The 12,402-nt window shown below is 32.7% G+C and overlaps 1 long non-coding RNA gene across 1 annotated transcript; it reads right to left on the bottom strand.

Annotated features, from left to right (window-relative positions):
* Positions 1-1,172: 1,172 nt before the first annotated feature.
* LOC134759028 (uncharacterized) lies at positions 1,173-8,870 on the bottom strand. Its single transcript, XR_010134879.1, has 3 exons — positions 8,651-8,870; positions 8,431-8,479; positions 1,173-1,304 (listed from the first exon to the last, which is right to left on the bottom strand). It is a non-coding gene; the product is annotated as an uncharacterized lncRNA (long non-coding RNA).
* Between the last annotated feature and the right edge of the window lie 3,532 nt (positions 8,871-12,402).

Below are 12,402 nucleotides of genomic sequence, written 5' to 3'. Positions count from 1 at the left end.
TTTTTTTTTTTTTTTTTTTTGAGACAGAGTCTCGTTCTGTCGCCCAGGCTGGAGTGCAGTGGCACAATCTCGGCTCACTGCAATCTCCACCACCCAGGTTCAAGCAATGCTCCTGCCTCACCCTCCTGAGTAACTGGAATTACAGGCACCTGCCACCATGCCCAGCTAATTTTTGTTTTTTTGTTTTTTGTTTTTTTTTTTTTGGTAGAGACGGGGTCTTGACATGTTGGCCAGGCTGGTCTCGCACTCCTGACCTCAGGTGATCCACTGGCCTCGGCCTCCCAAAGTGCTGGGATTACAGGCATGAGCCATCACACCCAGCCAAAATATTCGTTCCTTGTGTTAATTTTCTTAACATTTTCTTTAAGATTTTTATATGTATTATCCTGAGACATATTGACCTATATTTTCTGTCACTTGTAATGTCCTTGCCAATATCAAGATTAAGCTGATCGTAAAAATATATGGAATGAAAAGTTTCACCTTTTTCCATTATCTGGAAGATTTATTGTAAGATTGCTTGTTTTTTATTTTTAAATATTTAAATGATTTACCAATAAAGTCATCTGGGCATGACATTTTTGTTGTTTTGCTGTTGGAATGATTTAACGATGCTGAATTAGTTTAATAGATTTTGGACGTTGCATCTTTTAAAATTGATTATTATATCCTCTTTTGTTAGTGATATTTGTTACCAATTTGTACGTTTAATCCAAATTTTAAAACTTATTAGCCTAAATTGTTCACAATGTTATCTTCTTATTGTACAAATTTTATATTTTATGTAGTGATGTTATTTTATTATAGACACTGGTTTTATGAAACTCTTTTATATTGACTACTTTGGTTAAGAAAAAATTTTATCATTTTATTATCATACTTACTAAAATAATCCAAACTAATTTATGGGGTACATTTTGATTTTTTTATTCATTGTCCATATAAGCCTTATTTTGAGTTATAACTTTCATACTTTGTTTGGGGAAAAAAACCAAAAAAATTGAATAAAATCCTGCAAGCGATGTTACATTTAGAATGTTCTGACTAATGATGATGAAAGCATTATAAAACCAAAGACAGAAGCCATTGTACATCATTGTTTTTTAATTTGAGATAGCTTTTTTGTCAATATAAAGTTCAATTAAAAAAATAGATTAGACTGCTCTTGAAAATATCTGTAGACTATGTTAAAATAACAGAAGCAAAAGAACAAAAATGATGTATTGCAACTGAAGGATGAAGTAAAGGAGACTCTTCAGAAGCATTTGACAGTCCTGTAGTTCTGGGTACTGACTCGGTTCCTGCTACAAAAACAAATAGTAAAAAGAATAAAATTAAAATATCATAAAGAAATTTCTAGGAACATAAATTTAACCCTGAAAAAATGAAATACAATCTATGAGACATAACCACCAAGTATTATAATGATAAATACAATGGATGCTACATGTGCACAAATTTACATGTTATAAATTAAAGGAAAAGCCCATTATGTTATACAAACCTAACTTACACTAAAATCTCCAAATTTATTTATGATTCCACCAACATTTGCCAATATTAACATTGATTTTCTCATGTTTATCTGTAATTTGCAGTGCTGCTCAATAATATATCTATCAGTATAATATTATGTCAATATTTAGCAAACATGATATGTAATAAGTAATGATCTAACATATCTCAGAAAGAGGAAGGCAAAATACAGAAGGAATAAAGATTCTGAGAAAATGATGGTTGCCTCTTTAAACTTGCCAGTAGTTTCTATATACAGTAAATATTTCTCAAATAGGCCAAAGCAATCTTTCCAAGCTTTTGGATATTTATAAATATAATTAATATGGGGAAAATCTTATTAAGAAATATATGTGCTTCACTTGCAGAAATCTGAGTAGAAATACAGAAGAACATTCAAGAAAAAAATATGTGAAAAAACAGAAACTTAAATTTGAGAGTTATTGACTGTTGCAATTTTAATCTCCTCTTCGTACTTAATCATTATATTTGTGATATCTCTATGGCCAATAATCTTGATCACCTCCAACTCTAATAAAGCTTACAAGCTAGCCTTGAAAAGATCAAGCTAACCTCAAAAAAGCTTAACTCCCTGGTAATAAAAACCCAAAACTTTTTAAAGGAAGGAACTAATTACAAACTCACAACACAAAATACAAAAATCACGAAAACAATGATTCAAATATTTGACACCAATCTAAAACTTTTTCTGAAATATATATTAATGTAACCCAAAGTTCTTATCTTGATTTCAAAATTCCTAAATTACCAATTCATGAATGTCATTCATACCACTCTCCCCTGTCCCACGACACTGTAGAATACCTCAACGTTTCCTGGAACTTCCACCACATCAAGTTTATTTCTGTTTTGAAATCTTTGACATTATGATTCCTTTGCCTAGAATATTCTCTGTACAATTCTTTATTCATCTATAAATTAAATGTTTCTGAATCATTTCTATATCCCAGGAGCTATTCTAGAAGCTGGGGAGGCAACATGACTAAAAGAGGAAAGGGGACCCACCCTCAAGGAACCTATGTCGTAGTTCATAGGAATGACAGTAAACAGGTTAAAATGTATATTAGAAGGTGAGAAATGCTTAACAAAATAAGATAAGCAAAACAGACAGTGTCCATTAGGTAGTCTGGGCTGTTATAAATGATAAATAAAGAGGTTAGTTATGGCTATGATAAAGTGAGAGAGACTTGAAAAAAGTGATGGTGTTATACATGAGAATATCTTGGGAAAACAGAATTTTAGGTAACAGTAAATAGAAGGAAATGAGACAAGAATGTGTTTGATTTATTTAAAGAGCAGCAGTAAATTGAGTGTCTGAAGTAGAGAGAACAATGAAGAAGGAAAGATAATGAGATACAATTAGAAGTGTATTTATTACTTAAAACTAAATGGTAAGCCTTTGGAGTTGGAGAAGTTATGTGTAAAAAATTGCTATGGACTGAATTGTTCTCCCCAACCCCCCAACAATCCCCTAGCTCTTATGTCAAATCTCTAACTCCCAATATGATGCAATTAGGAGATGGGGCCTTTGGGAGGTAATCAGAATTAGATGAGATCACAAGAGTGAGTTTTTCTTTTTTCTTTTCTTTCTTTCTTTCTTTTTTTTTTTTTTTTAAGACGGAGTCTCGCTCTGTCCCCAGGCTGGAGTGAGGTGGCACGATCTCGGCTCACTGCAACCTCCGCCTCCCGGGTTCAAGCAATTCTTCCGCTTCAGCCTCCCGAGTAGCTGGGCCTACAGGCGCACACCACCATGCCCAGCTAATTTTTGTATTTTTCATAGAGACGGGGTTTCACCATGTTGGTCAGGATGGGCTCGATCTCTTGATCTCATGATCCACCCGCCTCAGCCTCCCAAAGTGCAGGGATTACAGGTGTGAGCCACCACACCTGGCCAAGGCTGGGGTTCTTACAGTAGAATTAGTATCTTCATGAGAAAAGAAAGAGAGAAACATATCACTCTTTCTCTGCCATGTGGGGACACAGCATGAAAGTGGCTGTCTGCAAGCTGAGAGCCCTCATTGGGAACAAAATCTGCTGCCACTTGATCATGGACTTCTCACCCTCTAGAATTATTTTTTAAAATGTTTATTTTTTTGAGCTTCCCAGTTTATAACATTCTGTTATAGCATCCCCAGCATGATAATGCAGAAGTGTTATGAATATAATTTCTGACTTAAAAGGAATATTCTGGCTGCTGAGTAGAGAAAACAGTCTATGAGAGGTAGACTAGAGGCTTTTCCAATAATACAACCAGGAATGTTTGTGATTTGTACTCCATTAGTAGTGATGAAGATGATTAAATATGTTTGGATGTTATTTCCTCTGAAATGCCTGAGATGTATAGAACAAAAAAAATATGAGGATGATTAAGAATGACAAAAGAGACAAAAATTAAAAAATTCTCAGAGCTCTCACAAGGTGGGAAGAGGTTCAAGCTATAAAAAGCTAGGATGGAGAGTGCTGATTAATCACCCAAGGTATTCAGTGGAAAACCCAAATGTGTCATATATAAATGGCAGGGCCAAACTATCACTACAATATACACTAATTCATACCAACTCTAACAAAGCTTAAAACAGCCTTGAATGGATCAAGTTGACTTGAAAGTAATTTGACACCTCAGTACTAAAAACCCAACACTTTTTAAAGGATGAAACCAAAATTTGCACAATTATGTAACAATGATGATTTCTAGCATTTAATCAAAACTGCTAGACATTCAAAAGGAGAAAATGTGACTCAAAACTCTGACCAAAATAAATGGTCATAAGAACAAATAAATTACGAAAAGGGTCGACTTAGCAGAGGACTTTCACACATCTGTTACTAATGTGCCCAGTGCTCAAAGATTCAGAAAAAAAAAAATAGAAATATCAAGAAGAGAAAATGGATGATATAATAAAGCAAAGAGGTACTTCTAGAGATTAAAAATAGTATCTGAGTTTAAGTTAATTAGGTGAGTCTTAGCAATGCAATAGACGGGGCAAAATAAAAATTCAGTGAATGACAAAAGGTAACAATAAAAACAGGTTGACCTAAATCACAGTGAAGAAAAAAAATCACTGAAAAAACAAAAAAAAAGAATGAACAGAGCCCCAGTGGATTGCAGAAATGTACAAAGGCTAACATATGTGTAATTGGATTTTCAGGAAGTATAATAGAGTTCAGGTGAGGAAACATCCATAACAAATGTTTGAAAAGAGAATGGCTGAAAATATTCCAAATCTATGAAAACCACAGGCTCAGAGAGCCAGAATTATTAACCAACCTGTACAAACTTAAACAAATAAAACCACAGAAAGCCACAGTATAATCAAATTGTTCAAAATAGCTATAGAGAGAAAAAACCTTAAAGGTAGCTAGAAAAGGAAAATCATTTCAAAAAGCTGTAATCAAGAATTTATAAAAATCTAAATGCACTTGCTTGCATCTTCAAAATGCATGAAGAAAAAAATTGAATGAGTCAGACGCATTCACAAACATAGTTGGAGATTTTAACATTCCTTTCTCATTAATTGGTAGAACAACTACACAGGAAAATCATAAGAAACTTGTCCTAATTAAGTTTTCTATTTAACACTCAATCAAGCAACAATATACACGTCTATCCACACAGTGCATTTACCAAGATAGACTATACACTGAGCCATAAAACATTTTTGAATAGAAACAAATAACTGAAATTATACTTGGTACATTCTCTTAAAACAAAGGTAATAAATTACAAAGCATTAACCAACAGATATTTGGAAAACCACCAAATATTTAAAAATTTAATAATATGTTTTTGTTGTTATATAATACATGGATAAAAGAAGAAATCACAAACAAAATTTGAAAATATTTTGAACTAAACAGAAATAAAAATTACAAGATATCAAATTATATGATGTAGTAAAACAATGACTATAGGGAAATTTAAATGTTTATATCAAAAAAAGGTCAAAAACCAATGATCCTAAGTTTTCACCTTAAAGGCTATATTTTTAAAGAAATATAATTAAAGCAAGTATTAAAAAAAAGCAGAAATCAGTAAAAAAATTACAAAAATATAAAAGAATCCCACAATTATACCAAACACTGTGTGTATTTGCATGTGTGTATTTTTAAGAAATAAAATGTATGTCCTTCTAGGTAGACTGCACAAATAATTACCAATATAAGGAATTAAGCAAAAAATATAGAGATCCTATAAAAACTTAAAGATTAAGAAAAGACTATAATTTTAAATAATAAAAACAACAACAGATTATTCCTCCAATTCAAAATATTCCTTATGAATATAAAATAAAAATCCTTAACCGAATTTTAACGACTTGAATCCAGTGATATATTAAAAGGGTAAAACACTATGACCCTTTGGGGTTCACTTTGCAAATGGAAGTCTGGTTTAATGTTCAAGATTTCTGAATGTAATTTACTATGTTAACAAATTTTTTTAAGTGAATAATAATTACAGGAAATGCATGCAAGTCCTTTGGCAAAACTTCAACACCAATTCATGGTCAAACTCTGCCAACTTAAAATAGAAGAGAACTTTCTCAATCTGTAGAGAACATCTAAGGAAAATCTACAATAAGCATGATACTTAATGGTAAAACAGTGCTAAATTGGGTGATATGATTTGGATCTGTGTCCTGAACCAAATCTCATGTGGAATTCTAATCCCCATGGTTGGAGATGGGGCCTGGTGGGAGGTGATTGATCATGGAGGTGATTGATCATAGGGTATATTTCTCATGAAGGGTTTAGCAACATCCCCTTGGTACTTTTCTCATGATTATGAGTGAGTTCTTGGGCTACCTGGTTGTTTAAGTGTGCAGCACCTGCCACCCACTCTCTTGCTCCTGCTCCAGCCATGTGAAGTGTCTGTTCTTCCTTAGCCTTCTACCATGCTTATAAGTTTCCTGAGGCCTCCCCAGAAGCTAGCAGATGCCAGCATCATGCTTCTTGCTTCCTGTAAAGCCTGCAGAGCTATGAGCCAATTAAACCTCTTGTGTTTATAAATTACCCAGTCTCAGATTTTTTTGCTCACAGGAATGTGAGAGTGGACTAATACAATGGGGAGCAAGACGAAGGACATTATTCTTTTTATTTAGCAATTGTGCTGGACGGCATAGCCAATGCAATGAGACATTAAAAGAAATAAAAGTCATTCCGCCCCCAAAAAAACTTAAATAGATCTTTATTTATAGATAGTATTATGTATCTAGGATGTACTAGAAATTACACAAAAAATAGTTCTAGAACTAATAAATGAGAAAAGTCCTAACATATGAGGTTATTATGCAGAAAATAATTATATTTCTATAAAATAGCAACAAAAATTAGAAACTGAAATTTTAGAAGTATCATTTGTAATAGAAGTCTAAAATATGAAAACTTGAATTTAATGAGGTAAGTAGAAAAATGTTTAATTTAAATCTTAAAAGGCACTTCTGAAAGAAACTTAAAATTACCTATATAAATGGGTAGATATTACATATTGAGATTGGAAATTCACTATTGTCAACGTATAAGTTTTCCCTAAATTGGTCTATAGAGTCCATGTAATTCCAGTAAGAATTCCAGAAAGTACTTTTTGTAGAAATTAACATTCTGAGTGTAAATTTATATAAATATGCAAGACATAGAGAATTGAATAATTTTGAAAGAGCACAGAAATTTTGGAGGACATACACTAGTTTATTTCAAGACTTACTATAAAGCTACAACTGTCAAGACAGTTTGGTGTGGGAGTAAGTACACTGTTCAATGGGACCAAACAGAAAATCCAGCAATAATAATAGCGTATGTGGTTAAACACTTTTTGATAAAAGTGCCAGGGGAATTATGAAGAGAATTTGTTTTAACAGATTGTCCTGGAACAACTGAATACCTATTTAGTAAGAAAAAGATCTGTAACATTTACCTGGCACCACATCCAAAAGCCAAACTTTAAAAATATACTACACTTAACTTTAAATAAAAGTTATAGAACTTTTAGAAAGAAAAGGTAGAGAGAAAAATGCTTGAAAACTTGTCTAAGGCAAGCATTTTTTGGATAGCATGAATAATACTTAAAATATTAAAAGAACAGATACTTCACACAAACACACACTTACATATTTATATATCATTTTATATATTATATAAATGTGTATCATTTTATATATTAGACAAATTTTATTCTTTGGTGCTTACTGAGAAATAATAATTACAAAAAGTATGTCCATACAAAATTCGTACATGTATTTTTTTTGTCTGTTTTTGTAAAGCAAAATGTTAAAAACAACTCACATATCTATCAAGGGGATAATAAATGACCAAATGTAATAAATCTGCAGACTGTAATACTACTCAGAAATAAAAAGAAATAAACTATGATAACCACAGTACATTGATTAAATTTCAAAAACATTATATAAGAAAAAATAACCAACATAAAAATAACACACTTTACTATTCTGTTTATACAAAAATTTAGTAAAGACAAATTTGTAATTGCAGATAGGTGATCAGTGACTTCCAGGAACTTTTCACGTGAAGGGAGAATATAGTCAAAAGAAGCATAATTAAACTGTATATGGGATAGAAATGGCTTAATGTTTATGGTGGAATGCTTAGGTCTATATATTTATTAAACTTGCTGACCTATACACTAAAACTGGAGGTACTGTATCTTAAAGTATACTTAAAGTATAATTCAAAAAAGTTGATTTTTAAAACAAAAACAAAATCAAATAAACCTTTTTAGTCTAAATTTTTAAACATCATTTTCCAAACTTAAGTGAATATGAATTTTAAATCTTAAATATTTTTATGATTTTTTTTTTATTTAGGACATATACCAATATCTTGAGAGAAAGTACTATGAAATTATGAGATTATAAAATGTTTAAGTAATGTACTTACAAAGTCCAGAAATATATTATCCATAAGGGTGGCAGGGTAGACTAGCGCTCTGAAAAACAGAAAAGTACATGAAGATATGTTATTTAGTGTTGCCAAACTTACCAGTTTTTTAAAAAGAAAAGCTATAGACCACATTTTAAGTGAATATTTCTAATTCTTCAGTGATTGACAAGTAAGTGCATTTTTGTAATATTTCTTTTGTTCTTATCTTAGTCTTTACCTGAGATGCTGTGAGCATTGATATCCTTTGCGGTGTAACCACGGTTCTTCAATTGCTGCTCTCCTACTTTGCTGCAAGTCTCTGTTTATTTCATCGCCTATTCTCTAAATAAGCCAAGCTCATTCTGACTGTAAAAGTTTTCACTTGCTTTTTCTTTTTCGTGAACATTCTGATCCTACATCTTCATATGACAGGTTTGTTCATGTTCTTCAGGCATCTGTTCAGATGCCTCTTCCTCAAACTGCCAAATAGTATTAGTTTACAATTAACATCTTTGTTTTATCTCCATTATAAAGCACAGGCAAACACAGAGGATTACAGCATATTAGAACAGAAGTCCAAGTGCAGAAACCTCACTGTAAGCATGTTAAAGTAGAAAATCTTAAACTATAATAGTCAAATTGCTAGAGGTTCACTGTAGTCAAGTTTGAAAGATAAAAGCTCTAAGAGGCCTAGTTTGTTATGAGTTTTACCTCAGTGAGCCCCAGCAGTTTCTCAACTGAAGCTCTGAGAAAAATTTTAACATTCTCCCCTCCTGCTTCTGGCAGCAAGAGGGGAAAAGCAGCCAACTGGAAATAAGGCCAATACCTTTTGCTCTTTTCAACGAGTAAGGTCCTCTCTCAAGGAAAGTTACCTTTCAAGAGCCTCAATGACATAGAGAAAAGAAATGCCCCACCCTAGTTGATTTTAGTTTTCCAGGTGGCGAGAAGGAAAGTACCCAATTTCATTCCATCTAATCTTCCTGTTTAACCAAAAAAGCAATTGGGAAAGTCACATCCTAAGGGCACAGGCTCACTAAAATTCTGAGAACTATTGTAGGTCTATAGAACAGTTTTCCACCTACCACCCCTGACATTTCTTATCACTATATCAATAGGATTTTGGTATAATAACAAGGAAATACAATTGAAAGAACAATACATTTCAGACGTTATTTAAGAAGAAGGCTCTAAGAAAACCCAAGGACGACAGAAGAGAGCAAAACAAGAAAACCAGAATGAATTTTAACCTCTGATACCTACAGCTGCAGAAAATATTAAACACGGCTTAATTTTTAGCCATATAGACATAAAATTTCATATTAAAGACCTGTTAGTCCCAATTCCTCAGAACATTAGCTTTCAAGAGATACTAAAGAGCAAAGAAACCCCACAAGTTGAAGAGACAGAGCAAGCCTCAGAACCAGAATCAAATATGGCAGAGAAGCTGGAATTATAAAAGTGCAGATTTAAAACTACTATGATCTCAATGATTAGGGCCTAACGAAAAAAAAGTAGATACCTTGCAAGTACAGATGGGTAATGTAAGCAGCAAGATAGCAATTTCAATATGAATTAAAGATGCTAGAAATAAAGAAAACCTGTCTTTATGAAATGAAGAATTCCTTTGATGTTCATCAATACACTAAACATAGCTGAAAAAAGGAATTGGTGAGATTGAGATTGAAGCAGAAAACTAACAAATAAATTTTGGACTTAAACTCAACAATTGACCAATTGTACCTAACAGACATCTACAGAGTACTTTACTGAACAACCACATAATATATATTCTTCTCATCTGCACGTGGAACATATTCTAAGATAGACCACATAGTTGGCCAAAAAGCAAGTCTCAATAAACTTAAAAGAAAAAGAAATCATACCAAGCCCACTCTCAGACCACAGTGCAATAAAAATAGAAATCCATAGAAAGATCTCTCAAAACTGCACAAAAACATGAAAATCAACCAACTTGTTTCTAAATAACTCTTGAGTGAACAAAGAAATTATGGCAAAAATCAAAAAAATTCTTTGAAATTATTAAAAAATAGAGACACAACTTACCAAAACCTATGGGATACAGCTAAGAAGTTTTAAGAGGAAAACTTATAGTGCTAAACACATTCATCAAGAGGTTAGAAAGATCTCCAATTAACAAGCTAACATCGCAACCAGAGAAAATAGAACAAAAGGATAATCTAACCGAAAAACTAGTAGAAAAAAGGAAATAACTGAAATCAGAGAAGAACTGAATGAAATTGAGACTCAAAGTCCATACAAAAGATAATGAAACTGAGAGATGGTTCTTTGAATGAATAAACAAGATATAGGACATAAGCTAGATTAATGACAAAAAAATGAGAAGATCCAAGTAAGAACAATCAGAAATGACAAAAGCGACTTTACAACTGCTCCCACAGAAATACAAAAAATCCTCAGAAACTATTATGAACACCTCTATGCACACAAATTAGAAAATCTAGAGTAAATGGATAAATTCCTGGAAACACACAACCTCTCAAGATTGAATAAGTAAGTAAGAAAGTGAAAACCTGAGCAAATCAATAACAAGTTTGGAAATTGAATCAGTAATGAAAAACTTACCAATCAAATAAATCCATGGAGCAAATGCATTCACAGTCTAATTCTATCAGACGTAAAAGAAGAACTGATAGCAATTCTACTGAGACTTTTCCAAAAAATCCAGGAGGAGAGGCTTCTCCCTATTCATTCTACAAAGCCAGCATCATTCTGATACCAAAATCTGGCAGAGACACAATAAAAATTGAAAACCTTAGACACTATTCCAGTGAACATAGATGCAAAAATTCTCAAGAAAATGCTACCAAATTGAATCCTATAGCACATCAAATTTAATTCACCACAATCAAGTAGGCTTTATTTCTGGGATGCTGGAGCATCACATTGTGTAACTTCAAACTATATTATAAGGCTACAGTAACAAAAACAGCATAGCACTGCTACAAAAAGAGACACATAGGCCAGTGGAACAAAATGGAGAACCCAGAAATAAACCTGCACACTTACAACCATCTGATTTTTTACAAAAATTGACAAATGGCACCTTATAAACTAAACAGCTTCTGCAAAATAAACTACTAACAGCATAAACAGAAAGACTACAGAATGGGAAAATATTTATAAACTATGAATCTGACAAAGGTCTAATATCCAAAATGTACAAATAACTTAAACAAATCAATAAACAAAATACAAAAGTCCAATTTAAAGAAAATGGGCAATGGACATGAACTGACAATTCTCAACGGAAGATACACAAGCAGCCAACAAAAATATGAAAACGTGCTCATTATCACTACTCATCAGAGAAATGCAAATCAAAAGCACAAGGAGATACCATCTCACACCAGTCAGAATGACAATTATTGAAAACTTAAAAAACAACAGATTCTGGTAAGGCTGCGTAGAAAAGGGAATGCTTATATACTGTTGGTGGGAATGCAAATTAGTTCAGCCACTGTGGAAAGCAGTTTGAAGATTTCTCAAATAACTTAAAATAGAAGAACCATTTACCCTAGCAATCTCACTACTGGATATATACCCAAAGGAAAATAATTCATTCAATCAAAAAGACACATGCACCCATATGTTCATTATGGTACTATTCACAATACGAAAGACATGGAATCAACTTAGGTGGACTGGTAAGGAAAATGTGGTACATATACACCATGAAATACTACACAGCCATAAAAAGAACAAAATCATGTCCTTAGCGGCAATATGAATGGAATTGAATTAATGGCCATTGTTCTCTGCAAGCTAATGTAAGAACAGAAAACCAGATGCTACACATTCTCACTTATAAGTGGGAGTTAAACACTGAACACACATAAAGTTGTTTACAATAGACAGTGGGGACCACTACACAGGGAAAATAGGAAGGGAGCACGAACTGAAAATCCAACTATTGGGTACCGTGTTTACTGCCTGGATGATGGGATCATG

This window comes from Gorilla gorilla, chromosome 7, assembly GCF_029281585.2.
Source record: "Gorilla gorilla gorilla isolate KB3781 chromosome 7, NHGRI_mGorGor1-v2.1_pri, whole genome shotgun sequence".
Taxonomy (NCBI): domain Eukaryota; kingdom Metazoa; phylum Chordata; class Mammalia; order Primates; family Hominidae; genus Gorilla; species Gorilla gorilla.
The sequence above is the reverse complement of the archived record's forward strand: the minus strand, read 5'-3'. Positions and strand labels throughout refer to the sequence as shown.